Raw genomic sequence first — 26,159 nt, 5'->3', positions numbered from 1 at the left:
TAATATCAGGGCTTTGCTGTATTTTGTTATCTATAATGCACTGTTAGCACTGGACGTGATTTTTATTGGGAAAGCCATAAAGTAGTAGGATGAAGATGAGAATTGTGTTCAAGTTTCTTAGGGTCCCAGGCTCTCAAACTACGAATAACCATCCAATCAGCAACCCAACTGACAAAAGTTTAAACTCTGATCTTTAGAGTTCCTTTCACCAATAAAAAAATTATGACTCAAGCATCTGCATAAGAAAGTTGGATTTGTCATTTCGGGTTGTTTAAGCTGTAATTGGTTTTCTCTGCATTTGCCTTATTATCTGACTTCGACTAGAATTTTAGACACAGAGAATGTTAAATATTTAAATATTTTCACCCTTCATGATAAGAGAAGCTGGGCATGACATCTGCCTAGTGGATCAATCTATATTACAATTCTTTCAAAGCCCTTTCAGGAATGACAGCTGATGTTCTGAGCTTCATCTTTAAGCTATATCCCAAAGGAAGCACAGGTGCAGTTGCCAATTCATTCCTAGGAGCTAACCCTGATAATAAGTGAACAGTTCTGTTACTCCTGACCGATGTGTCCATAATTATCTTTCACTGAATGTAGGAAAAGAAAACAAAACAGATCCAGGTTCCTTTTCTTTCTTTTTAAAATCTGTTGCTCCTTCACATTTTACTGAACTTGGTGACATCTGAGGTCTTTATAAAATTTCAGCTATTGGAACAGCAGTGTGTGTGTTTTATGGGTACTTCGAGTGAATGGGCTGTGCAGGATGTCAGGAAGCGAGTCCAGAGGACTTGCCATCTTTCAGCTTGTACGCTGGCTCTGGTCATCTTTCTTCACCTACAAGCAGACATTTTATTCTTTACCCCTTACCAAAGGGTGAATTGTTTTACTCACTGCACCTTGCTCCAGAAAGTGAATCCCAACATTGTCCCAATTTCCAGTGTGATTCACCAAAGTCACAGCCACGACCACAGAGGCAGCTTTGAGGACATGCTCAGGACAGGTCAGGCCTGGGCTTTGGAGCATTTCGAATGTTCTCGGAGGCTCTTCCTGAGAGGCATCGGCTTCCCCCTTATCCTGAGTGAACTGGGCAGGCTGAGCCCCTGAGGCGCTCAGTGCATTTGTCATCACCCCCAATGGTAGGCACTTCATGGATTTAGTACAGGAGTATGGTATTTCAGTGCAAGGAGGGAGGGCTGGGTGTTTAGTCACCCAGCCTCTGATCACCCCTCGTGTCCCAACCAGCAACATGGTGGTTTGCTGTTCATACCCCCAGCCTAGCATTCTCACCCTCCTAGAATATGATATAGTAAAATTCTCAGGGAAATTTTGGGAGCTGATTTAGGATTGTCAAAGTTTTCCTTTCCCAGGAAGGAAGAAACCCAAACCCAAGCCCACAACCATCCACCCTCTCATTATCACTGTATTTTGTGAAAATCACAAAGAGAACATGACCTTAGAATCCAGTCATCCCTTAAGTTAAACAAACTTAGTATGATGGGAAAACATGTCAATTTTCCCCTTTGCTCAAGGCTTGATCACACCACATATTTTTTTGAAGCCCTAACAAAGCAATCCCAGACATTTGCTATGCTGATGTCTATGGGGGAGCACAGGAGGCCAAGGAGCCACTTCAGCCCCTCACCCATGTTCACCCAAAACATGGTGAAAGGCAGTTGGCATTTGGTCTCTATTTCCACTCAGTCTCCTGGGGATTTTCCAAGCTTACTGGGCAAGTTCCGCACTCCAGGCCCCAGAGGACCTGGGTCAGTAAGCTCACCTTCACATTCTCTCTGCTCTGCTCAGCCAGTGGCTGGAGCAGCCAAATACCCCCTTGGGTCAGACTCTGAGCTGAGCAATCACCTGTATTTTAATGTATTACAAGAGCAAATAGAGGTATCTGTAATCCCATGTAGAGCTGAGACTGAACTACAGAGAGATGTAGTAACTTTTCTGTCTCACAGTGATGTTTCCAATTAATTCTGGCATTTGAACTTGTCTGACTCCTAAGTCTTTCATTTGGAATTAAAAATTTGTTGCCATCAAGTGTGTGACATCAAGAGAAGCAAAAATGGACACTTCCATGCTTTCTGTATGGGGTGTGATTCAGAAAATTTCCCAGTTACCTTCACTTCTTCTGACCCCCCCACCCATATTACAGGCTTGATTATATCACATATTTTTTTGAAGCCTTAACAAAGCTATTCCAGACATTTGCTATGCTGATGTCTATGGTTTTGTTGGGATCTCCATGAATATGGTCATCACCTGGGCAAGTTTCTGCTTTCGCACCATGAACTAACAAATGCAAGCTTGGTATCTTGGGGATTTTGTGGCACATCATTTAAATACTTGTGCTCTGGGCTCTCCCTGGTGGTGCAATGGGTTAAAGCACCCAGTGGCTTTTTGAAGCCACTGCAGCGAGAGTTTGATATTCAGCCAGGGAGTAGGCCCACATGGCACAGCAGACCTCTCCTGACCCGCCAGCTGCTCCCCTCAGCAGTATACTTCGTCGATCTGCCTATTCTGCTCTCCACTCTGTCTCTGGTGAATCCTCTCACCCACCACACCTCTGGCCTGTACCCCAGTGCTCTAAGCATAAATAAATAAATCTTAAAAAACAAAACTAAAACAACTTCTGCTCTGTATTTAGTCAACCCAACCTTTAGAATCTGACTTTCTGGCACTCCCTGCAAATGATCCTTTGCTTTTTTGGTCCCAGTACTTCTATCCTATTATTTCTTAGTCCTTCCTAGTGTCGTAGGAGTTCTTAACTTGGTTGCCTTCCCCTCTCTGGTGCTGTTTTCTTAAATACCCTCTTTCTGGACATGGGTCTCGTTCCTTCCTGCCCATGTCCTATTGTGGGGTCTGGGCCATTGCTAACATTTCCCTGCTCCTTCCCACCTCATTATTGTTAAGCATTTGTATAAAGGATCTGTCTAAATCCTTTATTCTTTGGACCCTGATTATTTTCTTTTTTATTATTATTACTTGTAAAGATTTTATTTGTTTATAGATACAGAACTGGGGTACAGGCCAGAGGTGCAGGGATGGTGAGAGGATTCACCACACACAGAGCAGGGAGCAGAACAGGCAGATAGACAAAGTACACTGCCGAGGGGAGCAGCAGGCGGGTCAGGAGAGGTCTGCCACGCCACATGGTCACCTCCGGGGCAGGCGGGGATCGAACTCATGTGAAGTGGCTTTAGCTTCTTAGTGCTGCGCCACCAGGGAGGGCCGGACCCTGATTATTTTCAGAATGCATGTGGCACAGTCACAATTATTCCCAACGATGTTAAAAAAGGAACCTAAGATTTAGGCAGATGACAGTGTTCACTTAAGTTCCTATAGCTGAGAAATGCTAAAGCAAGGAGCATACACCAAGTTTGTCTACAACTGATGCTGTCAGCTGCTCTGCAACTTTTTTCCCTTTTGTCTGGATGACTTTTCAGGATTTTTCCCACCACCTATACATAGACCTAAAGCAAGGTCTTTCTCATCATTCTGAGCTATGGGCAATCCCTCCTCTCTATAATCCTGCCCAGTTGAATCATCCCCATCCCAGTAGGCTTCCCAATCATCCCTTGGTACCTTGAGGATTGGTTCCAGGACCTCCAGTGTGTATCAAAATCTGAGAATATACCAGTCCCAGGTATAAAATGGTGTAGTATTTGCTACAGCCACCACACATCCTCTCATGTACTTTAAATCATCTCTAGATCACTAATAATACCTAATGTAATGCAAATGCAATGCAGATAGTTGCTGTACAACTACAGTTCAGCACACATCAACCACTGCAGGCCTATGGTTTCATACTTTGTCTACAGTTGACTGAATCTGCAGGTGCCAATCCCATGGGCCTGGAGAGCTGACCCTATTCTGTTTATGGCCTCTATGTTCCAAGGGCCTGGTTTCCTGCACTGAAACACAGGCTAGCTGGCCTTCCACAGACATGGAAGAGAGAATCAGGAAGCAAGGCAAGTCAACTCAAGTATCTGGTTTCATAGCTAATGAACATCCTAACAGGTAGAATTTTCCAAAAAGTTTTACGGGGCGTGACCACATCTTTGAGAAAACCCAGAGGTGCATCCAGGAATTTTAAGAGTCTCAATGATGTGACACTTCTGTCTCAGCTGACATACTCTTCTTTTATCCCCAGTGTGTACTGAGCCTAGAAGCTAGGTCAGACACCCTGAAAAACAGTGGGGATTTAATGGAAATAAAGGAGAAGTTACAGAGGAGAATAATATTGCCCTATAAGAGGCACTTCAGATGTGCTTGACATCCCCATCCTGGGCAAGAAGGGTCGTCCTCATGTCCTGGAAACACATGTGCCACTCCGCCTGTCTCCTGCTACATTTGCCACAGTGTTGGTGCCTGATGAGCACACGCTGCTGGACAGAGAAAGGGGGAAGCTCCTCAGATGAGAGGGGAGGTAATGGGCACATTTACTTAACACAGAAGGAAGAGGAAGTGTTAGCTCCTGGATAAATTTTATGTTTTAAAAAGTCAATTCCTTCCCAGAGCCCCACCTTTCTTTTCTCTCCCTGGAAAGCTCTCCCAGACTGCTCCATTGCCAGCTTCTCTTCTAAATGACTGCATTTGTCATGCAGATTGACAGAAGACATGAAGTGTTCACCAGGGAGGCCAGCATGGGGTACCCAGAATGGATACAATGTGCCTGCAGCACATTCGATGAGCCTGTGCATGGAACAAAATGCTGCGGGCTCTAGAGAACAAAATGCTGCGGGCTCCCTCTCCTTAGATCCAGGAGAGAGGTTCCAAGAGAAGGATTCCACTTGAATTTCTGGTCCTGGAGTCTGGTTGTGTGTGGGAGGACTATGTACAGTTTCTGTCTGGTGGTATAGCAGGTGGATTCTGAGAGGGGCTGTAAGGCTTAATATTTTGAAAGGTACAGTGAAGAGTTGTCAATCACCCAAAGAACACACAAAGAGAAGTGGCAAGAGGGACTGCCCTTTAAAACCCACAGGAGCCTAAGTGGCTAATGTGGTGGTTGACAACCACTTAAAAACATATAGACATAGATGCAAGACCTGAAACCATAAAATACATGGATGAAAACATAAAGGAAATACTTCATGACAACTTTAGAAATATCTTCGCAGATTCACCTCCAGCAGCAAGGAAAACAGGAGAATATAAACAGCTGGGACTACATCAAACAGAGAAGCTTCTGCACAGTAAAAGAGACAGTAACCAAAACAAAGAGACACCCCAATGAATGGTAGAAATATTTGTACGCCATATGTGTGACAAGGGACTGATACCAAAAATCTACAAAAAGAATTCATATAATTCAAACAGAAGAAAACAACCAACCCAATAACAAGTGGACAGAATAGCTAAGGAGGCATTTATCCAAAGACACACAGATGGCCAACAGGTAAATGAAAAAATGTCTACCACCATTTATCATCAGAGAAATGCAAATCAAATCACATGTCTAAAAGATCAGAAACAGCAAGTGCTGGCACAGATGTGTGGCAAAAGGGACCCTCCTACACTGTTGATGGGAATGTAGGCTGGTCCATCCCCTTTGGAAAGCAATGTGATGGTTCCTCAAAAGACTGAAATTGTATCTGTCATACAATCCAGTATTTTCATTTCTATGTATCTATCCAAAAAAACCACACAAATGTTAATTCAAAATGAAACCTGCATTCCTATGTTCTTACAGCACTATTTACAGTAAGCAAAATATGGAAACAATCCCTAAATAATGAATACTACTCAGCAATCAAAAAGGATAAATACATGCCATTTGCAGCAACATGGATGGAGCTTGAAGGGATTATGTCAGTGAAATAAACCAGAAAGAGACAGACAAATACTGAGTCAGATAAAGATGAACTTTAAAATCAATCCTTGAAACTAGTCATAGAGCTCATGAGTTATCCAAGATGATGAGAAGGGGGATAGAGCACAATGAACTATGGTGGAAGACTATAGGTGCTTTGTGGCACACGTAGGTTGTTTCCATAACTTGGCTATTGTAGATAGTGCTGTAATGAATATAGGAGTGCATATATACCTTCCAATTAGTGATTTTGCATCCTATGGGTAGAAGCCTAGGAGTAGAATTGCTGTGACATAGAGTAGATCTATTTTTAATATTTTGAGAAATCTCCATAGTGTTTTCCATGGGACTGACCCAATGTACATTGTAACCACCAACAGTGTCACAGCGTGCCTTGATCTCCTTATCTTCACCAGTAGTTGCTGCTTTCCATCTGTTTTCATATGGTCCATTCTCTCTGGTGTGAGGTGGCATCTCATTGTAGTTCTGACTTGCATTTCCCTGATAGGGTAAGTATTTTTGCATGGGACTGTTGGCCATCTATATATATTTTTTGGAGAAGTGACTACTTAGCTTTTCTGCTTTTTTTTTTTTTTGGTTAGGTTATTTGCACATAATTTAGTTATGTGAATTCTTTGTATATCTTAGATATTATGTGTGAAAGTTTTCTCCCATCTGAAAGTGATTATGCTAATTGAAGTAAGTCAGAAGGAGAAAGATAATTGCTGGATAATTTTACTTATATGTGGAATGTAGGAAAACAAACAAAACTAATAACAACAACAACAACAAGCCAAAACAAATCCTAGAATATGACCATAAAATTGAGGCTCCTCAAGGGAGAGGGTAGAGGTGGGAACAAAGTGGGGATGGGACCAAACTATCTATGATAAACGGATAAGTGCCTGGGTGGTAGATGTGTTGTGGTGACATGCAGCTGAAGAGGTGGGAAGCTATTTCCCTAAGTCATATACTGCATTATAAACTAATATTAACTCAATAAAACAATTAAAAACTTTAGGAGAAAAAGCAAATCAGTACAATCAGTACTGAGGAATATTGGGGGGTCACTAGAGGTTCAAATATGATAATATCATTAGCATCTTTAACCCTCATCCTGCTAAATGCTATCAAGGGTCTTAGGTGACAATCACATGGGGCATGATGATAAGTCAACAAGGATAGTCTTTAAAAATTATTTTGCAAATTGTACATAAAAAGAAAGCTACATTATTTTATAGTCCCATCTTGTTTTGATCTAAATCAGAGCTGATGAGAAAATAGATCTCTGGTAGGAAGAATTCTAAGATGGTCCCGAAGATTCCTGGTCACTGGTCTACACATGCCACCTCCCAGTCACTAAATCAAACACAATTCTGGCTAGTGCTGAGAAGGGACCTGGTGATGAAATCCAGGTCCCAAAGCAGTTCACCATAATAAGATTATTTTGGGTAAGCTTGATTAATGAGGTGAGCCCCTTAAAGGAACTGGGGTTTTCCTGGCAAGAGAAACTCAAAGTGTGAATTAGTGGGACAGGGATTTTCTATTGCTGTTTTGAAGGATGGTTGGAGGAGCCGAAAGGCAAAGGATGAAGGTGACCTTTACTTGCTGAAATGGCTCCCACTCTGACAAGTAGCCAGGAAATGTGACTGCAGGGCTACAACTATGAGGAACTCACCCAACAATCTGAGTAAGTTTGGAAGTAGCTCTAGAAAGATACAGTCCAATTAATGCCTTGGTATCAGTTCTGGAAGACTCTGAAGGGAGAACTCAGCCATGCTGCAGAGACTGTACATAGCAGATGGGTGCTGACTTAGCTAAGTTTCTGATAATTTATTAATAGAAAATAAGAACACAATCTATTATGTTAATGAAAGCCCTAAGTGGTAGCCATTTTACATAAATATCATATATCTCCACACACACACCAATGCACTTAACTGAATAATTCACTGTATTTTTCACCCTTAGATTTGAACATTTAGTTGCTTAACAAAAACATAAATCAACAGTCTAATAGCCTAATAATATCTAACATTCATCAAACAACTGGAATCATGCTAAGTGTGTTCCACCCATTAAATCGTCTAAGCTTTGCAAACTTAGGAAGCAGGAACATTGTGAATCCTCATCTTACAATGAAAGAAATGGGAGCAGAGAGAAATATTGAGGGTAACAGATATTCTTTTATCGAAAGGGAAAATTATAAACTGCTATAGCATTTCTTCAAAACAAAGTTCACTACCGTTAGTAAAGGTAGGGGCCTTTCATTTTTGCTTTTTTGTCTTTAGACTCATCTTAGGCCTTTAATCCTCCCCCTGCCTAATTCACATTTCCTCATACTTATACTGATGAAAAAGAAAAAGGGTATGACACAGAGTGGGAGCAAGATAAAATAGTTGTGTGAAGACACTAAATTTTTAGATGGCTGGTTCATCAACAAAAGATAACCAGAACAACTGGGTATTTAACTCTGAGCTTAGGGATTTTCATCTGATGTGCTCATTCATGTTTCCAAATATTCTAGAACAGTGCTTGGCAACAGGAGGTAGTCAATACATAATTTCTGAATATAAAAACAAAGCCAAGGATCAATAATGCAGAGCATTATCCTGTGAGCACTGTTAAAGCTAGTTATCTCATTCTTACAAGCATGCTTCTTGGCAGATGGGCAGCTTTCAAGGCAAAGTAGTAGATCTTCCTAGTCTAGGAAGTCCTTACAGGTCTGAGTGCCAGGCTTGTCCTTCTGACTTGTGTCACTGGACACAACACCTGCCATACAGAAAGCCACCCGGAGGAGGTATCTGGGAGCAGAACTGCCCGGGTTATGGCCAGTGATGCTTTAATCACAACATCCCCAAACATTGCTGGGTTTGTGTTGCCAACTGAAAGCCACAGAACAAGCCTTGCAGGAAAAATAAGTTGATGGCTGACACACCAATGAGCAGGACCACTCTTGAGAAAATCACCAGTGAAACCTGTCTCCTTCTTCCCTTAATTTTGTTGTCTTGACTTGGTGAGGTCATGAGACTGTAAATCTGAAAAGCTAGTAATGTGATTACTGTTATTGTAAATTAGCTCAACAGCTCACTGAACTTCAGGTTTTTGAGCCTTTTGAGGGCTCAGGTTAAGGGCTCCCCAAGATCATTCTGAAGGACAGATACTAATCCAACTGCTTAAGAATCACCTGAGGAGCTTTGAAAAATACAGAAACTAATTGCTACCCATAGGGGTTTTGAAAAATGGTGGCCAGACCTGTCACTAATAGCTGCACTCTTTTTCCCCCAAGACAGATTGCAACTTCATAACGGAGGAATAAGAAGGCAGGGGCAATGTAGGGGGGGGGGGGGGGGGCGTGAGGGGGGGGGTGGAGAGGGGGTGCTATGGAGTTGAGAGTATACAACCAGTCTGTGTGGGATGGAAATGTCTGGTTCCCAGCCATAGCTATTTCTGGAAAATGCCTCATGGGAGGCTGATGATCGATTTGGGAACATTTAAGCAAGGAGGTTTCTGGGGTCACTTCCAACTCTATGATAGCTAATTCATTCAGTTAAATACTTTATGCACCATTTGTTGGGTCCACTAGCAGCCCCAAGTTAGAGTTGAGGAATTACAGTCTCAGAGCAGATAATATTTTTATGGCAGCCTTGAGTTCCATGCTTTCTCTTGTCTACCCTCCTGCCATCCACTCTTCAGCAGTGTAGTGGCAAGTTCTAGAAGAGCATTTTAAGAGCCAGAAATATCTACTTCTGCTCCAGCAGGCAAGCTATGGGTAGGCATGCCTCCCCATGCAGTCCCTTCTGTTAGCTCCTTTGATGAATGACTGCAGAACCCTGTCCAGGTGGAAGCATCCTTTATCTACTAGAAATGATGTTGACAACTCCGCATGGTCAGAGTTGCTTTATTCAAGACTGGGTGCTGATAGGTACTAAACTAACTTCTGGGCCTTCAATTCTATCCATTCATCCAAGTATCTATCTATCTGTCTGTCTATCTATCTATCTCTCTATCTATATTTGTGCCAATAAATACTGTGTTTAGTATTGCAGCTTCATAAAAGTTGAAGGCAGGTAATTTGTTATTTCCATTTTGCTCCTTTTTTTCCTCAGGGTTGTGTCTGCAATTTGAGATCTCTTATGGCTCCACATATATTTTAATGTTTTTCTTAGTTCAATTTATTTGAAAAACATTGCCGGCATTTTGATGGAAATTGTGTAAAATTTACATATCATTTTGGGCAGGGTAGTCATTTTAAGGACACTGATTCTCCCTATCCATGATCTTGGGATAGCCTTCCATCTCTTTATGGATTATCTCAGTCCTTTAAAAATTCTTATAGTTTACCACCTTAGGTTAGTTCCAAGGGAATTTAATTCTTTTTGAAGCAATTATAAACGGAGCTATTTAAAAATATCTTATGCATCTTGATTGTATATAAAAAGGCCATACATAGGTTTTTGTATGTTGATTTTGTAACAGACATTCTTAAAGACTATGAGGATTATTTTTTTCACTGTGGGTCATTAGAAGTTTTGCCAAGACGACTCCAGAGTGTGGACATGTGTAGTAAATGACAGGTCTTCATTTCAGTCCCATGGGAAGAGTGACTAGAAGTCCTGGCAACTCAGTGACCATGAATCAGGACTGACAGCTTCTGAGGTGGTTCTGGCCTTACAGCAGACCCTGCATGGTCCTCGTATTTACCCTGGAGCCACAGCTGAGTTTCAAGTGTGCATTAGGCGACCTCGAAGTTCCTTTGCTTCTGCCACCAAATTGCTGCATGACTCAGGTAGATCCCACAGCCTATTGGATCTTCAGGATTTAAACATGTGTAAATGAATTCAAATACCCAGTGTACTCTCTTTTGGAGCTGCTAAGCTCAAGAGACACCTGAGCTTTGGAAAGGGTGGCCTCCACACTCACAGTTGGCTCTGTCAGCTGTGCTTGGCTCCAGCAAGAGCATGCCCGTATATTCTGAGGGGGTGCCCACCTGGGGAGGCAGATGAGGTGTTGATCCATGAAGGACTTACTGCTTTAGCTTTCCTACTTCCAGGGTGGGAACAAGAATACAAGCCGACCTCTGTTTCTGGCAGCTGTTCTCACTTATAAATAACACAGGCCGGAACTCAGGCCCCAGCTGTGCTCGGCTTTGCTGGTCAGCCTGCGCAGGGCAAGGCCTCTTTGTTTTCTGTGGGGAGCCTCTCTTCTCAGCTTTGTTGCCACTCCTAGGGGGACAATCTCCCAGTGTCCACGGCTGTGTGAGCCCTCCCTTACTGGCTGGTAGCTGTGAAGCACTAGGTCAAGCAAATACGGGGGAAATCAAACTGGCCGGCCAGGCACCATGGGGTGAATTCGGATGGATTTTCAGGCTCAGGGAGGCAGAACTGAAGTTGGTTCAACTCCACTGAACACAGCCGACTCCTTGATCTGCAGCAGTTCTGTAAAGTCACCAGGCTGTGGCTGTGTTTACAGCTGGGGTCCGGCTCCCAGCCCTGTCTGTGCTCTTGCCCCCCTGCCCTACCCCACAGGCCCCTTGATGTGGGGGGGGCCTTGAAAAGGCAGCTAAATATTACTTAGGAGAGCAGAGGTTATCAGCTCCAGTCCTGCTGCCTGATTTAAGGAGTTAGTGCTTGATTGATTGCCCTATTTTCCTGGCTAGCTGTGCCATATGTCTTGTACCGTTAGAAGGTAATTCTAGGGGCTTGGGACACACCACGGGGGCCACCTGGTATTGGTTACACATAGGCAGCAGTGACAAGGCTTTGGGTCCAGTCATCTTGCCTTTATGGAAACAGAACAATGAGTTGTGCCCTGTGGCACCTGGATGCGAATCCCAGCCCAGCACATTCCAGCTCCATGAGGGAGACACAGGTGTCTGCCCTTTGCAAGCCCCTAGTTTATCATCTGTGAAAGGATGATAATCAGCCTTGCAGGGTTGCCGGGGACAGTACAGGAGCACTCCATAGAACCCCCCCCCCCACCAGTAGTAACCATTACAATCTTCATCAGCGTGGTGTGTGTGGGGCTTTCAAAGCAGGTGCTGGGGAAGCCCAAAGAGGCAAAGGCGGGGAGGCCTGTTCAGGAGTCCGGGGCATTGTCCCTGAGTGCGTCTCCTGGTCACAATGAATGGCTTCGACAGCAAGGAGAACACTTTGATTTTGCTGTACCAGTTAAGCAACGTCAAGGAGGGAGCCCCACTCAACTCTGCCTCTTTGCCCACAGGAGGTTGGGGTTTTGAAGGGTGAATGGAAAACAGGGAGATGACAGTGGGAGCTGGGCAGGGCGGTGGTGGTGTGAAGACAGACTCCAAAGCACAGGAGAACGGGTTGGATTTCCAATGTGCAGGTGTGTGGGCTGTTACGCCTGTTCATGGGTTGGATGTTCACGAGTGTGGGGCATGCACCCCTCTGAGGATTTGGAGGGTTCACAGAGGGTTACTCAGGGTCACTGCCTCCTGGGCTTACGCATGCACCTTTGAACAGAGCTGCTCAGTATCTGGACAGACCTTGCCTGCGTGGTTTCTGTTGGTCAGGTTCTGACATCCATACAAAAACAAGCTCACAAAAGTTTGCATAAAGGGAAATAAATGGAAAGGGAGAACAATGAGCATGCTTTGAACGTTCCTGGTGAGATTGGCTTGAGTTTTGCAGAGACAGTTTCCAACTATGGTGTGAACATCTCATTAGATTGTCAGCTCCATGGGGACCAAGCTCCTGGTGGGCTCATGTGCTGCTCTGGTCCTAGAACTTGGCCTGCAGTAGGCACCCAAAAATATTTGAAGAATGAGTGAGGCAGCTGGACCTAAACCAAGTTCCCACTCTGCAACTGTTGTTCCTAGGCAAACTGTTTACCTTCTGTGCTTCTGACTGCACATTTCTGAAACAGGCAGAAATAATCTAGAGGGAACAGCAATAAAAACCAACTGGTGCCGTGTGACTACTCTGCCGGGCACTAGACGGGGCATATCTACAGGCTGCTGCCTTTGAATTTCTCAGAGGTGCTTCCCAGGTAGGTGTGGTTGCTGGGTTTTCACCTTTGTTTGGTTTCTGCCATTGTTACTGTTGGTCAGTAGCTGGTGTGACTGGTGCTCGGAGAGGTCGAGACATGTGACAGTGACAGAGCAATGGAGATGAACCTGTAAACCAGTTACTCCTCACTCTCCACCCCAGTGTCTCGGGCAACTCCGGGAAAAAGTAGGAATGCAAATTGACACAAGCTATGCAACCTCAATCGACAGACACGGTATGGGTGGAGGGGAAATGCTCTGAAAAATCAGACTTTCCACGCTAACTTATGTTATGACCTCCCTTTTTTGTATAATCGTAATTATCAAAATATTCTGAGCAACCTTCAGCTTACAATTGGATTGCCTCAGCCTCAGGAGGCGCTACCTGTCCCTGACAAGCAAGTGCTGCACTAGGGTGAAAAATTCCTCTTGAAGTCAAGTTATTAAACAACTGGCTGATTAATAAAAACAAATGGCTGTTCCTGCAAAGTCTCTCACTGCCAGACTGAGGAAAACCCGAATCTTATCACTCTACTACCTCACCTAGCCTTCTATTCAGTTTCTAAATAACCACTCAAGCTTTCTACTATCCAGTCTTTGGATATGGAAATTTACCCAAGTCGCCTACGCTGAGCTAATCAGGTTTTCTACCTTCTAGACTTCAAGAAAACTCAAACTTTCTAACAAGTTTTTCAAAGAACCTTAATTTGATTTACAAGAAATTTCCTCTTCCTCCCCTCACTTTACTTTACCCCCTAGGGTGTCTCTATGAGAATGAAAGCCTTTAAGTAATAGATAATGTTTAAGGGATTTTATTTTGGTTAATCTTCACTGTGGTAAATATAGAAATATTAGTCTTAAACTTTGTGAATCTAGGTACCTGTTTTAACCTTGATAGATTGATTTTAAAAATGTTATAATCTCAACTGAAGGTCAAAATGACCCCAGACTATTTTTAGCAAAAAGGTGATTGTGATCTCAGCCCATTTCATATGCTAATGTCATCCCTCAGCCTGCCTGAAGTGTATAAAATAAACCCCTGCCAAAGGCAGAGCAGGAAGACTTGCACCCAACTCCCATTCCTGTGTCTTCTTTGTGCCTGCTCCTCTTTTTCCCCCCCTTTTCTAGGAATCTCTGCTCCCGACACCATTCCCACCTTGAGACCCTGCCTGTTCTTCCCCCAATAATCTGTGATCAGGGACAAAGTCTCCGACAGCAAATGAGGCAGGAGCTGCTGCTGTTGCCATTAGGGATATAATAACACCCTCTCTGACTTCCTTCTTTCCACCACCCCCACGCCCCACCATGACACTCGGCAGAAGACAAGACTGCCAGCCTAGCCTCGTCATCTGTATGCTTACGGCAATTTGTCCACATGTGAAACGTGCCCAGCAGAACAGAGGCTGAGATTCTAGTGTGCATGTGTCACCTGGGCCAGCAGCTGATGTGATAACCAATGCAAATGTGTGTATGCAGAAGGCATTTTAGGGCCCTCTCTGGTGGTGCAGTGAGTTAAAGTCCAGCACTGCAAGCTAGCCGCAGCTGCTTCTGTGTGAGTTTGATTATCAGCCAGGGAGGACCCACATGATGCAGCAGACCTCTCCTGTCTCACCCGCTGCTCCCCTCAGCAGTGTACTTCCTTGATCTGCCTGTTCTGCTCCCCACTCTGTCTTTGGTGAAGCCACTCACTGCCCCTGCATCTCTGGCCTGTACCCTAGTTCTGTATGCATAAATAAATGCTTTTTTTTTTTTAAAGCAGGCATTTCAGTTGGGTTACTGTGAGTAGTTCAGAACCACCACTGTTGGCCAGAAAGACGAAGAAAGTTCCCACACTTGGCAAGTTCTGAGAGTTCTGACCAGGAGGGGATCAAAACAACAAAGACAGATACTGGGCCAGACATTGCTGACTCCGATGTGATGGCAAATGTCAACACTGGGAAAGCTCAGCACAGCTGGGGCTTCAGGCACCAACTGGCCTTGACAAAGCAAGGGGGACAGTGAGGCAAGGAAAGTCAGAGCTAGGAGGTGGATGTCCAGGCCAAGGATGAAGGGGCGGCATGAATGCCAGCTGCAGCAGGCACCTGGGGTTTGTGCCTGCCAGCCCCTATCGCTCCTTTCTGCTGACTGGCTCATGGTCTGGGGGACAGCGCGAGCCGTTCATGTATGCTGACCTGCAGCTGGCAGCCTCGTCCCTATCATGCTGCCACCATCACACCCTGATAAGTCCCATTAGCTGCTCCAAGGCAGGGTTCTGAAACTCATTTGCAAACACTTCAAACACTTTGGGAAATCCAAAGACAGAAGGTGGAGTCTTGTTTGCTCATCTTCCAGGAAAGCCACATCCTAGTTGCATGGCTGGGCTTACTTGGCTCAGCTGCCAAGTACTGGAGTAAAGGGATGTACTGTCAAGGAATTACACAGGAGAACAGAAATGATGCATCTCAGTTCCACAGTGTCACACCCCCAGCCTGGCCCCAGAAATAACTACGTGACTCTTAAATTGTCAGGAAAAAAAGCTGTTAGATGCCAACAATGAAAGCCAATGTGTTCCAAAATAATTACCTAAAGGACAAATGTATTGCAGTCTTGTCTGTAAAAGACTGGAATCAACCTAAATATCCATCCACAGGAGTTTACTTACACACGTTAACATACGTTTTTACGTATGTTAATGAGAGATATGATGCGGACATTAAGATTAAGAAGTGTTGCCTGTACAAGTAACACCATCTCCAAGACACAATAAGTGAAAAATGCCAAGGTGAAGAATAGTGGCTCTATGACTTGGGTAAAGAATTGTAAGGGCCAGCCACACATATATTTGATGGGACACAGATGCATACACTTATGAGACGTGGTTATTTGAGGGGAGGAGAGCAGAGAGGAAGACAGGCTTTGAAGGAAGTTTAATTTTCACTAACTATTCATAAACCTTTCTTTTTAAGAGAAAAAAAAAGTTTAATGGAATCTCCCTGGTGATGCAACAGGTTAAAACACAGCACTGCAAGCTGGCCATAGATGTTTCAGCATGAGTTCGATCCCCAGCCAGGGAAGTGACCCACATGGTGCAGCAGACCTCTCCTGTCTTGTCTGTTGCTCCCCTCAGCAGTGTATTTCAGTAGATCTTCCTGTTCTGCTTCCTACTCTGTCTCTGGTAAATCCTCTCAACCCCTGTACCTCTGGCCTGTACCCCAGTTCTGCATGCATAAATAAATACATCTTTTAAAAAAAGTTTAATTACATGTCTACCTCCTGTCTACATGGGAGAGACCCAGCCTGATGGAGGAAGTCACCCAATGGCTTGAGATGCATCTCAACTAGCTAAGAAAGAGAGGCTGCAGGGAGAAGGGAGGTCAGGTAGAAATTTAGGGAATTTAGTCACCAAAGAGTTGTAGATGAAATTCTGTCTTCTCCATTGAAAAGAGATAGAGATTAAGTCTTCCAGGTGAAAGCCCTCACAGAAGTTTACATGTAAATGTCTTCTTCAAAAGCAACCTCCACCCAACCTTCAAAGCTCTTCCTTTGAACTCAACTTTCTGCCAAAGACAGAAATATGTTCACAATGCTTTAATAGTTTTTTTTTTCCATGTGCATTATCTGCCTATTTAACAAAGCACCTACTTCATTGTTAGAAAATAATAAGTAGGTCTCTGTAAAGTGTAGGACTTCACTTGGATATCACATCTGAAATTTTTTCCATTCCTCAAGCCCTATCAGGAGGACACACATTTCACAGTTGCCCCCACCTCCTACAGCAAAGCCCACAGCTCTGAGGCTGGGAGAAGGTTGTTCCAGCCTCATAAAAGCCTTCCATAGGTGACCTGGTGACACCAAGCGAGAGGCAGGAGTTGTACAAAGGTCTTCTTGTTCTATGTTTTTCCTGATGCTCATGGGGTGAGGAGGAGACTGCCAGCAAGTTTCTCTCTATTTTAGAGTCTGAGCAGCAGAAGTTTCCAATCAGCTCTTTTGACTATCCTCCAGGGAGTTACGGGTTTTAGGAGGCCATAGCTGGGAGCAGTCCCCAAAGTGGAAGTGAACCTCAGGGGAGAACATGGAATTCTCCTGTGGTGTGGGTAAAAGAACTTCTATCCATCGCAAAGTTAGCTTTGCTCATATTTAATTATGGCTTAAGAGGCACTTTGTAAGCAAGCAGAGTAAAGGGGTATACTGAAAAATTTTGCTAATAGAGGTTCATGGTCAAAACATTTTGAAGACTGCACTATATAATAATTCCAGAGGTGGTAAAAAGTATCATGGACATGACGTCAACTCTTGATTAGACCTGGGGCAGAATCCCAGCTCTATTCCTTATTAGCTGTCTCATCTTGAATTTTAAATAAATAGCTTTATGCCTGCTTCTTTAGTGGCAAAAGTGGAATCGAACAATATGTATCTTTAGAGGTCACGGTGAAGATGAAACAGGATGAAGCATGATGGCAAGCTGTGTGTACAATGATTCCCAGTGATTTTCACCTTTTTGTATTTCCACCCTTGTGCATTTCCTCTCCTTGAGTATATAGGGTGACTTACACTGGCAGTGAGATAACACTTCTATCAAGAAGACTGATTTCCCTCTAACATTTCCTCTTCTTGCATATCTGCCCTACTGGTGAAGTCAATTTGGCAAGGAGCTGAGGGTGGTTTCTGGACAGTGACCAGGGAGGAATTGAGAACCACTGAGCAATACCCAGAAGGAACTCCGTGCTAACAATACTCATACCAGTGAGCTTGGAAGTGGATCTTCCTCAGTCCAGCCTTTGGAACATATTCCCATCTTGGCTGATTCTTTGTATATTGTGGGAAATCCAGTGACAGAGAACCAAGGTCCAAGTAAACGTGTTCAAAGATTCTGGACTCATGAAGACTAAGGTGATAAATGTAATTCTTCTAAGCCTCTAAATTTTGGAGTGATTTGTAATCCAGCAGACAGTATTCCTCTCACTTCATAATCACGCAACATAGAGGTTTAGTAAGCGTTGGGATGTCATATTACATGATTGCCAGATGGCTGTGTCCTTAGCTATAGTGGACATCACTGACCAATCACAAAATACCTTTTCCTGCTGACCCCACAGGCGGCCTCAGACTCCTTCTTAATAGAGTTCCAGGAAGCTATCAATAGCTCAGATGCAACTTATGTGCCAACTATGATTGAGTGAAAATCTTATAGCTTCATTTTCTCTTATGAGTAATAGTTATTTAGTAGAAGTTCTATAAATCAACATGAACTGTTTTCTTTGTGTAACACAGGAATGCTGTGATCTATTAAAGTAATGTATTTTTAGTTAATGTCTACTATAGATTTGTTGGTTAGAGCAAAGGTTTTTTGGAAACAGGACAATCTCAGGAAGAATGATCCCAAGGGACCTTTAAATCTACAATGTGCCTGGCCACATACTGAGCACTTCAATGTACAGTCTGATTCATTAGACCTGGAGTGGGGCCTGGGCATTTTGCATTTCTAAGGAGCTATTAGGTAATATTAATGCTCTTGGTCTCCAAAGTTTACTTGGAAGAGTCAAGTAGTCTGGCTCCTCTTTCAGGAGAACTGAAAGATATCTAGGGTCAAGACTACACTAAATCCAAGGTCTTGGGATTGTCAGTTGGGGATAGATACTGGATATCTCTCTTCAGCTAGCTCTTTTGTCGGCACAGACCTGAAGACAGACATTCAGTGAGTCAGGGCAATGACAACTACCCTCACTGCCCTGTGAAGGATGACATGAATCCAAGAAATTTAGACAAAATCCTGAATTATAGGACACATTTCTGGCGATAGGAAAAGCAAATAATTATCATTGATGGAAAAAAAAATATTTCATCTTTCTGAAGTGTTTTGAAACAAATCAAATCAACAGCAGCACTATAGAGGCCATATGCTTTGAAAACCAAGTCACATCCCTGAGTGCAGGCCTTTTTGGATTTTCATAATCTCACAGAATCTCTACTTGTTTAAAAAGAGGGAAGGTAAAAAGAAACCAAATGCTGTTTTTATGAAATAGGTAGACCCTAGGGTCAAGGGTTGAGTGAATTATGTTAAACCCCTGGCTGGGCCTGAAAGGGATGGTCCATTAAAACAACCTGCTTCTGGCCCTCCCTGGTGGCGCAGTGGGCTAAAGCACAGCACTGAGAAGCTAAAGCCACTTCTGCATGAGTTTGATCCCTGCCTGCCCCGGAGGAGATCCACATGGCGCCGCAGACCTTTTCTGACCCGCCCGCTGCTCCCCTCAGCAGTGTACTTTGTCGATCTGCTTGTTCTGCTCCCCACTCTGTCTCTGGTGAAGCCTCTTGCCACCTCTGAGCCTCTGGCCTGTACCCCAGTTCTGTATGAACAAATAAATAAATCTTTAAAAAAAAACCAAAACAAAACCTGCTTCTTAGGCAGAGCCACTTTTGCCCTTATATAGTGGAGTAATGGCTGGCATAAGGCCCTCTATGTCCACTGTAGTATGATGAAAAGTGTAGCAGACAGAAGTGACAGGAGGGGCTAGATGAGATGATTAGGAAGAAAACAGAATGCCTAGCTGCTTCCTTCTTTCAGAACATCCTTTTGAATCCCTTTGCACCATGAAATAGCTTTTTATAATTCATTCACCCTTTCACCACCAAAATACATCCACACAGTAATGTATGTTGGACACTCAAGATACATTATTGAGCAGCAAGAGTCACCAGCTGTGTCTCCTCATAGTAAGATAAAGGAGAGGCGGACATTCCCAAGTTACACATACAAAACCCCATCATTGTAGTAACAGTGATTCCCTCATTGTTTCATGATAGCACCAGGTAAAAATGTGGCAAAAGCAAAGGTCACATTTAGTGCACATTGTCCCCATTTTCTTCTACCTGTCACTTACTCTGTTCCTTCTCTAGGACTCAAAGCCTTACAGGCATATCCAGAGCCCAAAGGGGCTGTGGGCCAAGACTCTTGGTTCTCCCCTTCATACAGCTGCTGACCTCCCACTGACCTGGCTCTCGCCTTTCTAGAACTTGACTACAGAGATGTCCACATGTGTGCAGACATGTCTTTGGGCTTGTCAATATTTGGTATGATTTAAAATAAAATAAACTGGTAGTAAGGAAAAAGCCTTATAACAGGAAATTTAGTAAATAAGCATTCATAGTGTTTTGCCATATTGATCAATGGTAAAAACAAACAAACAAAAAAACAAACAAAAAAACCACACACACACAGAGCACTGGGAAGATAGCCAGAATGGACTGTTGAGTTGAAAACAAAACAAAACAGGTTATAGAAGAGTCTGTAGCAAAGGAACTCCCTTCTGGAACAATGTGTATATGTTTATGCATAATATGTATCTCGCCATTTGTAGACCCCCACACACATGCAATTGTAAAGCAGCTTTGGGAGACCTCTCTCCATGCATACGCACAATTGTATCCTGTGTCTGCCTTCTTTGAGGACAGCTGATGAACTTCACTTGCCATGTATCAGCATAGCTTCCGAGTCCCTCTTAGTCAAGGAGCCCATTCTACTGTAGCTGAGACCCTCGAAGTCCAAGTCAGGGGTGGGATAGTTATTTAAGCAGATCAACGAGAATGAGATCTGAGGGCCAAAAAATCTTTGCACCCCTCTTCAGACACTCCCTACCACTATTCACATGGGAGACACACACAGCTCCCAGTGACCCTCAGAACCAAGTGGAGTCAACTGAAGAAGCGTTATCACCTCTGCTATGCAAAGCAATTGCTTACACTTGAGTGATGGTAGTCAGTGCTCAGGACAATGGACTTGAGAGTCGGTCCAACTGCATGAGCACCTACTGGTCATTTTCAGACATTAATGCAAATTCTTTAGGTAAGGAAATTGGCTCTTAGCTTTTCTAATCCTGTTGAGTTCTTTTCAGATAAGTAGAAGGTTTTACCAAACACTCGGTATCTATAGAGTCATGCCTGTCTCTGTGAAGATCCTGACAAAAAGTCAGATTAGATTAGCAATGCATATTTAATGCTGCTTTACAGTTAGTGTTTTTTTGAAGTTGCCAGTGATGTTTACTCTTTGAGGGGGAGGTTATACTTACTCAAATTGGAGAATAAATATATTCTGCCTATGGTAAAGGATAATGCTTTGGGTTTCATTCCATGCTCAAAAGTACCCCTAAATATTTCTTTAATTTTTGTCAGTGACTTATGGGGAAGGTAGGCAAGCAGACCTTATTCTGCAGAGGTGAAGTATATGACTTTTTGTACCTTAGGTTCCTGCCCCAGCTATCATCTTAGAGGAGACATCACTGAGATTAGTCTAGTATCACCTAATAGTCACTACTGCTGGGAACCTTTATGACAACTGTTCATCCTTTCCTTCTCCTTTTTTAACAAGGCCTTAAGTTTGTTCAGATTCTTATGCTGCTTTATGTAACTGCATGCATTTGAAGACCAGGGACACACTTCCAACTCCAGGAAGGGCTCATGGCCCATCTAAATCCACCACAGAGGCCCGTCAGCTTTTCCAGAGACTGTGTATGTCACACATACCTTTGGCCAATGCATAGCAGTGAAAGCCTGCTGAGGTTCTAGAAAGGCTGAAAAAATGAGGCAATAAAAGAGACAACCCACTGATGATGTCAGAAACAGATCTTGGTAATTTTTTTGAGTTACTCAATCATTGAGCTATGGGCCTGTTCTACTTTGGGACTGGCTGCTGAAAGAGCAAATAACAATTTTCTTAAAAGCAATGCTTGCAGTCAGGAACACATTTGAATGATTTGAATCTATGTTGCTCTGGGGAGTATGTCTATATGTTTATTTATTTATATTTATATATGCATGTAAATTGGAGAAGCAGTCTGCACATGGTCAAAGAGTAATGCCTGTTAGACAAAAGTCAAGTCATGTACTTGGTGTCACATTTCTCCAAGAAGCCACTGGATATTTGTTTCATTGGGTTGGCGGATGGAATGGTCATGTTATAAAACTCATTTTGGCATCAGAAAGGTGCCCATATCAGAGAACCAAAGAAAACTGGAAAACCTACTTACTATTCACTCTGCTTCTTTCATTGCAGAAAGTATCACCGGTCCCAATCTTCCTATCAAAGCAAGGCTGCAAGACATAGGAGAGAAAATAAACACAAACTATGCAATCTCATTTTGGCATTAGGCAGTAATCAAGCAATTTGCTCATTTCTCTCCAGCTGGATGGCTCCGGCTTTAAACAAACCCCATAGGTCAGACTGGACATTTTCTCAGTAAGTCATCTCAAAGGAATAAACAGTGTTTATTCCTACCAGGGAACCAGATCTACCATTTTATATGCCACCTTCTGAATGCACAGCCTGTTCCCAGAGGTGCTGAGATGGACACCTAATTGTCCCGTGAAATGTGTCCTGGCCTGTCCACACAGTGCCTTATCCCACTGGCTCAGGAGTGGGCACAAGAGCTAGTTCAGGCCATGGCCTGTCAGTCCTGAAACTCACGAGCAGCACAGCCTTCCTGCTGCAGAAAGAATGGCCAGGATGCACAGCTGAACTGCTGGCCTCAGCACCGTGGGTCTGCTATTCTAAGCCACCTGTTGGCTACTATTTCGTTACCTGCGGTTCTATTCCTAAGCAAGGTCAGAACTGCCTGGTCAATTAGTTATAGGAGCTCAACCTGCAAGATGCCTTTCAAACTGATCACTCTGGGAAGGCTATGTCATGAGGTATGACCCAGAACTTGCTGGGGGTCATGGACCTATGTGTGACAAGGGACCCCAGAAGCTGATCAGTGGAATGCCCTGTTGATAAGAGTGAAGCCTGCTGGGGGATCTAGAGCTTGATCTCAACGCCAATATTGAGCCATCCAGCAGATGAGAAGTACCTGGAGGGGGCACTCATAATCCTTAACACTATCGATGGCAGTTACACCCTTCTGTTCCTTTTTCCTCCTTCCCCTCACCAATGATGTGTCTGATTATTTTATCAATAAAAGGGCCCGGATCTTGGTCTTCAGCAGCTTCCCTCATTGTGCAGCCTGCTCCATGACTCCTGTTTCTTTATCAATGCGGGTTACAGGCATAATATGACACCACAACAGACTGTGGGGATGAGTGACAGGGGCGAGCCTGCCAGTATCTCGGCATCTGGATCCAGCCATGATGGAGATACTTGAACCTTCCAGTTGTGCGAACCAGTACATACCCCTTTTTTTTCTTAAGCCATATTGGTTTTTTTTTTTTTTTTATGTCTCAGTCAATCAAAATTCTCACTAATACAAGAAGGGAGGACAGGCGGCTTAATTCTCACCTTACAGGGAACAGAATGGAAGCTCAGAGAGCTCCTTCCTGACTAGCCCCTGGCCTACTGCTCAGTGTTCACTAGGGTAAAATGGACAAAGTGGACAGCACTAACTTTAAACATCTCTGCTTGGAGAAAATGCAGTGGTCTCCTAGGAGACTGCCAAGGGAGATGGTATATGTTATTCTAGCAAAGCACAGTTAGCTTTGTGCACATATGTGCATGTGTGTGCATACACTCTAAAAGGACAAGCGGCAGACATTTTAGAATTGGGCAGAAGATGGCCTCATGCCAAGGACTGGAGCTGGCTTTGCATGCAGCCCTCACTCCAGGGACAGCCACTCTCAGTGATCATGGACAATCTCTGCTCCTGCTGACGGGGTCACCTCTGCACCAGCCCTGTCTGCTGGGCCACGGCTGGACTGACTGCATATTCTCCACCCAGTTGAGCAAGTCCACTAAGCAGAAGTCACAGTGAGGAAGCCCACAGCCCAAACCCCACCTTTCTGTGTTTCACTTGACTCACATTAAGAAAATTTCATCTCTAGTTAAACATTAGACAGTTTTACAAAATTCCACGTAACTTTATGCTTATCATTTAAGGTATATAAAAACTTTGAGGTCAAGTTTCACTTAAAAAAAATCACAAGGAATTCATCAACACCACATACCTGCATGTGGTGACATGGGTGGGGGCCCAGGAGTTTTTGGGTCCCTTTAGACACATTTGCTTCCTTTATCATGGTCTCCTGGCATCTGCATTTAGCCCCTACCCTAAACTCCTCTTGCCCTCGGGTGGCCGGACCATGTCTGTAAGAGCTTATTTGCTGCTCAGTCCTTGCCCCATCTCCTGACTCTCCATAATAAACAACAGTAGTAGCCTGTGCAATTTCATTGTCCTCCTGCATTTTATGTTTCCTGATTCTTGATGTATCTTCCAAATCCCATGAAAAAAATGAGGAATTCCTCATTTAAAGTAGAAAAGATAGTTTTATCAAAGTTCTTGTGAAAATGAAGCTGCCACATTTCCTATGAGGACAGGAGGGGACTAGGTGGGGCCATCAACTAGAGACTGGACAAGGCAGTAGATGGTGCTATAGTGACCTGTGCAGTGATGTCACCTGCTGCCCGTCTCCCCATCCTTCAGGAAGGTGAGCTAATTCAGTAGTTTTAAACTGGTGTCACAGGTCAGATCCAGTCAACAGATATTTTTTCTTGTATTTATTATCCCGATAGCAAAAAAGGATATGTCAAGTAAGAATCTAGATTACAGACATCTCAGATACTAGCTAGTTACAACCAGCTCTGAACGACAATGGGTAGAGGGGGTTCCAGACTCCGTTCAGTCCTTATCCACTTACTGGAGGGTACCTCCCTCCCTGCCACACACCTGCTTAATTCATCGATGTCCCTTCCCTCATAGGCATCTATTCTCGTTTGAATTCACCTTCAGTGACCCATCAGTCTTAATTTTATGAGTGGAGACTAGTGGCGGGAGAGAAGAGATGGGCTGGTGAAGAGAAGCATGCACTGAGCAAAAACAAAAGAGGTTGCAGCCTTCCAGTAAACCCTAACGCATCACTTGTCCTCCCCACTTGGCCCAGAGTTGAAACAGCAAGACGCCCAGGCCTTTGTGCAGGCCCCACGACATGGTTAAACCTGAAAAGGCAACAGCCTGGTTTTGAAAGTAGCAGAAATAGTCTTCCGTTGGGGTTGCTAGCTGATTCTCTAAGTAATTTGCAATTCAAGTGTCTCTTTGTTTTGTATGAAAATTTGCTGCTATTTGGAAAGTGGAGAAGAGCTAAATTGCATCCTGCTGGTTTTACTTTGACTGTATCAAAAAAGAAACTGTTAATCTGGTTCCATAATTAACTTTCCTGTTCTAAAAAGGCCCTGGGAGAGAGTCCAGAGAATGGCTGTCAACTCCCTGCTTCTCTTCTCAATAACTCCTTTCAACAGGGTGCCCCAAAAGGAGAATGAATCCAGGTGGGCAGTGGTCTTGATTTTCTCTTATTTTGATTTTTCTTCCCCTTGATTGTCATCCAGCCAGTTAGTGAGTTCTCACTGTGGATCAGACACTGACTGTGCTGACCTGAGGGAAGGTGACCACTAGAAAGAGATATTCCTGTAGAGTTGCCAGAGAACATAAGTTAAACTTTCCACTGTCCTCCATCCAACCATGGCACTGTCTGTCTTGTCTGTTCACAATGTGTCTGTTCACCATGCTGGAACAGTCACTGGTATATGAGAAATGAAAAAGTGACTTCAACAGCAGCCTGGAACTTGAAGAGATGACTTCTAAGCAGGGCCATATGAGTTGACTTAGTGGAGAAGATGGTATTTACATTTCTTTGGCCCTGCTGGTATCTATGTGCATGCATGCATGTGTGCCTATACTATCACGTGTATAAAATTCTGGAGGGACAAGGCAATTGGCAAAGCAAAGGCACGTGGGCTGAAAATTAGGTTTGATGATCCATGGGAAGTCCCACTGGCACATGAAGAGCTAACATCCATTGACTACTGAGAACTGCAGTGAGCACTTATGTCTGTTATTGCAATGAAACCTAAGTCAAGGAGTGATTATTGGTGGCATGCAACAGACAGGAAGTAAACTCAGGTAAGTTCCAGGGAACACACTGGCAGGATAAATGGCAGGATTGATGTGTGATGTCCCAGCATAATCTTTTCTGCTGATGGGAAGACCACACTGTTCCATGGGAAAAAGATGAAGCCGGACTTTGGTGTCTACCAGTTACTCAATTATCACATTTGTTTATTCCTGCAAATATGTATGTGTTAGTACTCTGTGCAAAACAGCACTTTGAATGCTGGGGGCAAAAAGAAAAGGACAGATGAGGTCCTGTCCTCCTGGAAGTTATGTTCCAATGACCTCATGGCCAGGGTCCCTCCCACAACGTGCATGCAGGAGAAAGCACATTGATCAAGTCACAATGTGTATCTAAGGAGAATTATGCTAAATCACATGACCTTTTCCCAGGTCCATACCCAGAATTTGGATGTTCCTTGCAACCAAGAACACATCTTAAGGGTTAGAATTCCCACTTTTGAGTTTTCTTTGAATTGATATTTGT

The 26,159-nt window shown here is 43.7% G+C and overlaps 1 protein-coding gene across 1 annotated transcript in view; it reads right to left on the bottom strand.

Annotated features, from left to right (window-relative positions):
- The window catches only part of ATP10B (ATPase, class V, type 10B), a 173,094-nt gene extending 151,214 nt beyond the window's left edge, over nucleotides 1-21,880 (bottom strand). The window contains exon 1 of the mRNA XM_004689815.2: nucleotides 21,830-21,880. The gene's annotated coding sequence lies outside the window, so the exon portion shown is untranslated. The remainder of the gene's footprint in view (nucleotides 1-21,829) is intronic.
- Between the last annotated feature and the right edge of the window lie 4,279 nt (nucleotides 21,881-26,159).

Source organism: Condylura cristata, unplaced genomic scaffold (assembly GCF_000260355.1).
Source record: "Condylura cristata isolate star-nosed mole 26May11 unplaced genomic scaffold, ConCri1.0 scaffold00026, whole genome shotgun sequence".
NCBI lineage: Eukaryota > Metazoa > Chordata > Mammalia > Eulipotyphla > Talpidae > Condylura > Condylura cristata.
This window is presented reverse-complemented; position numbering and strand designations above follow the sequence as displayed.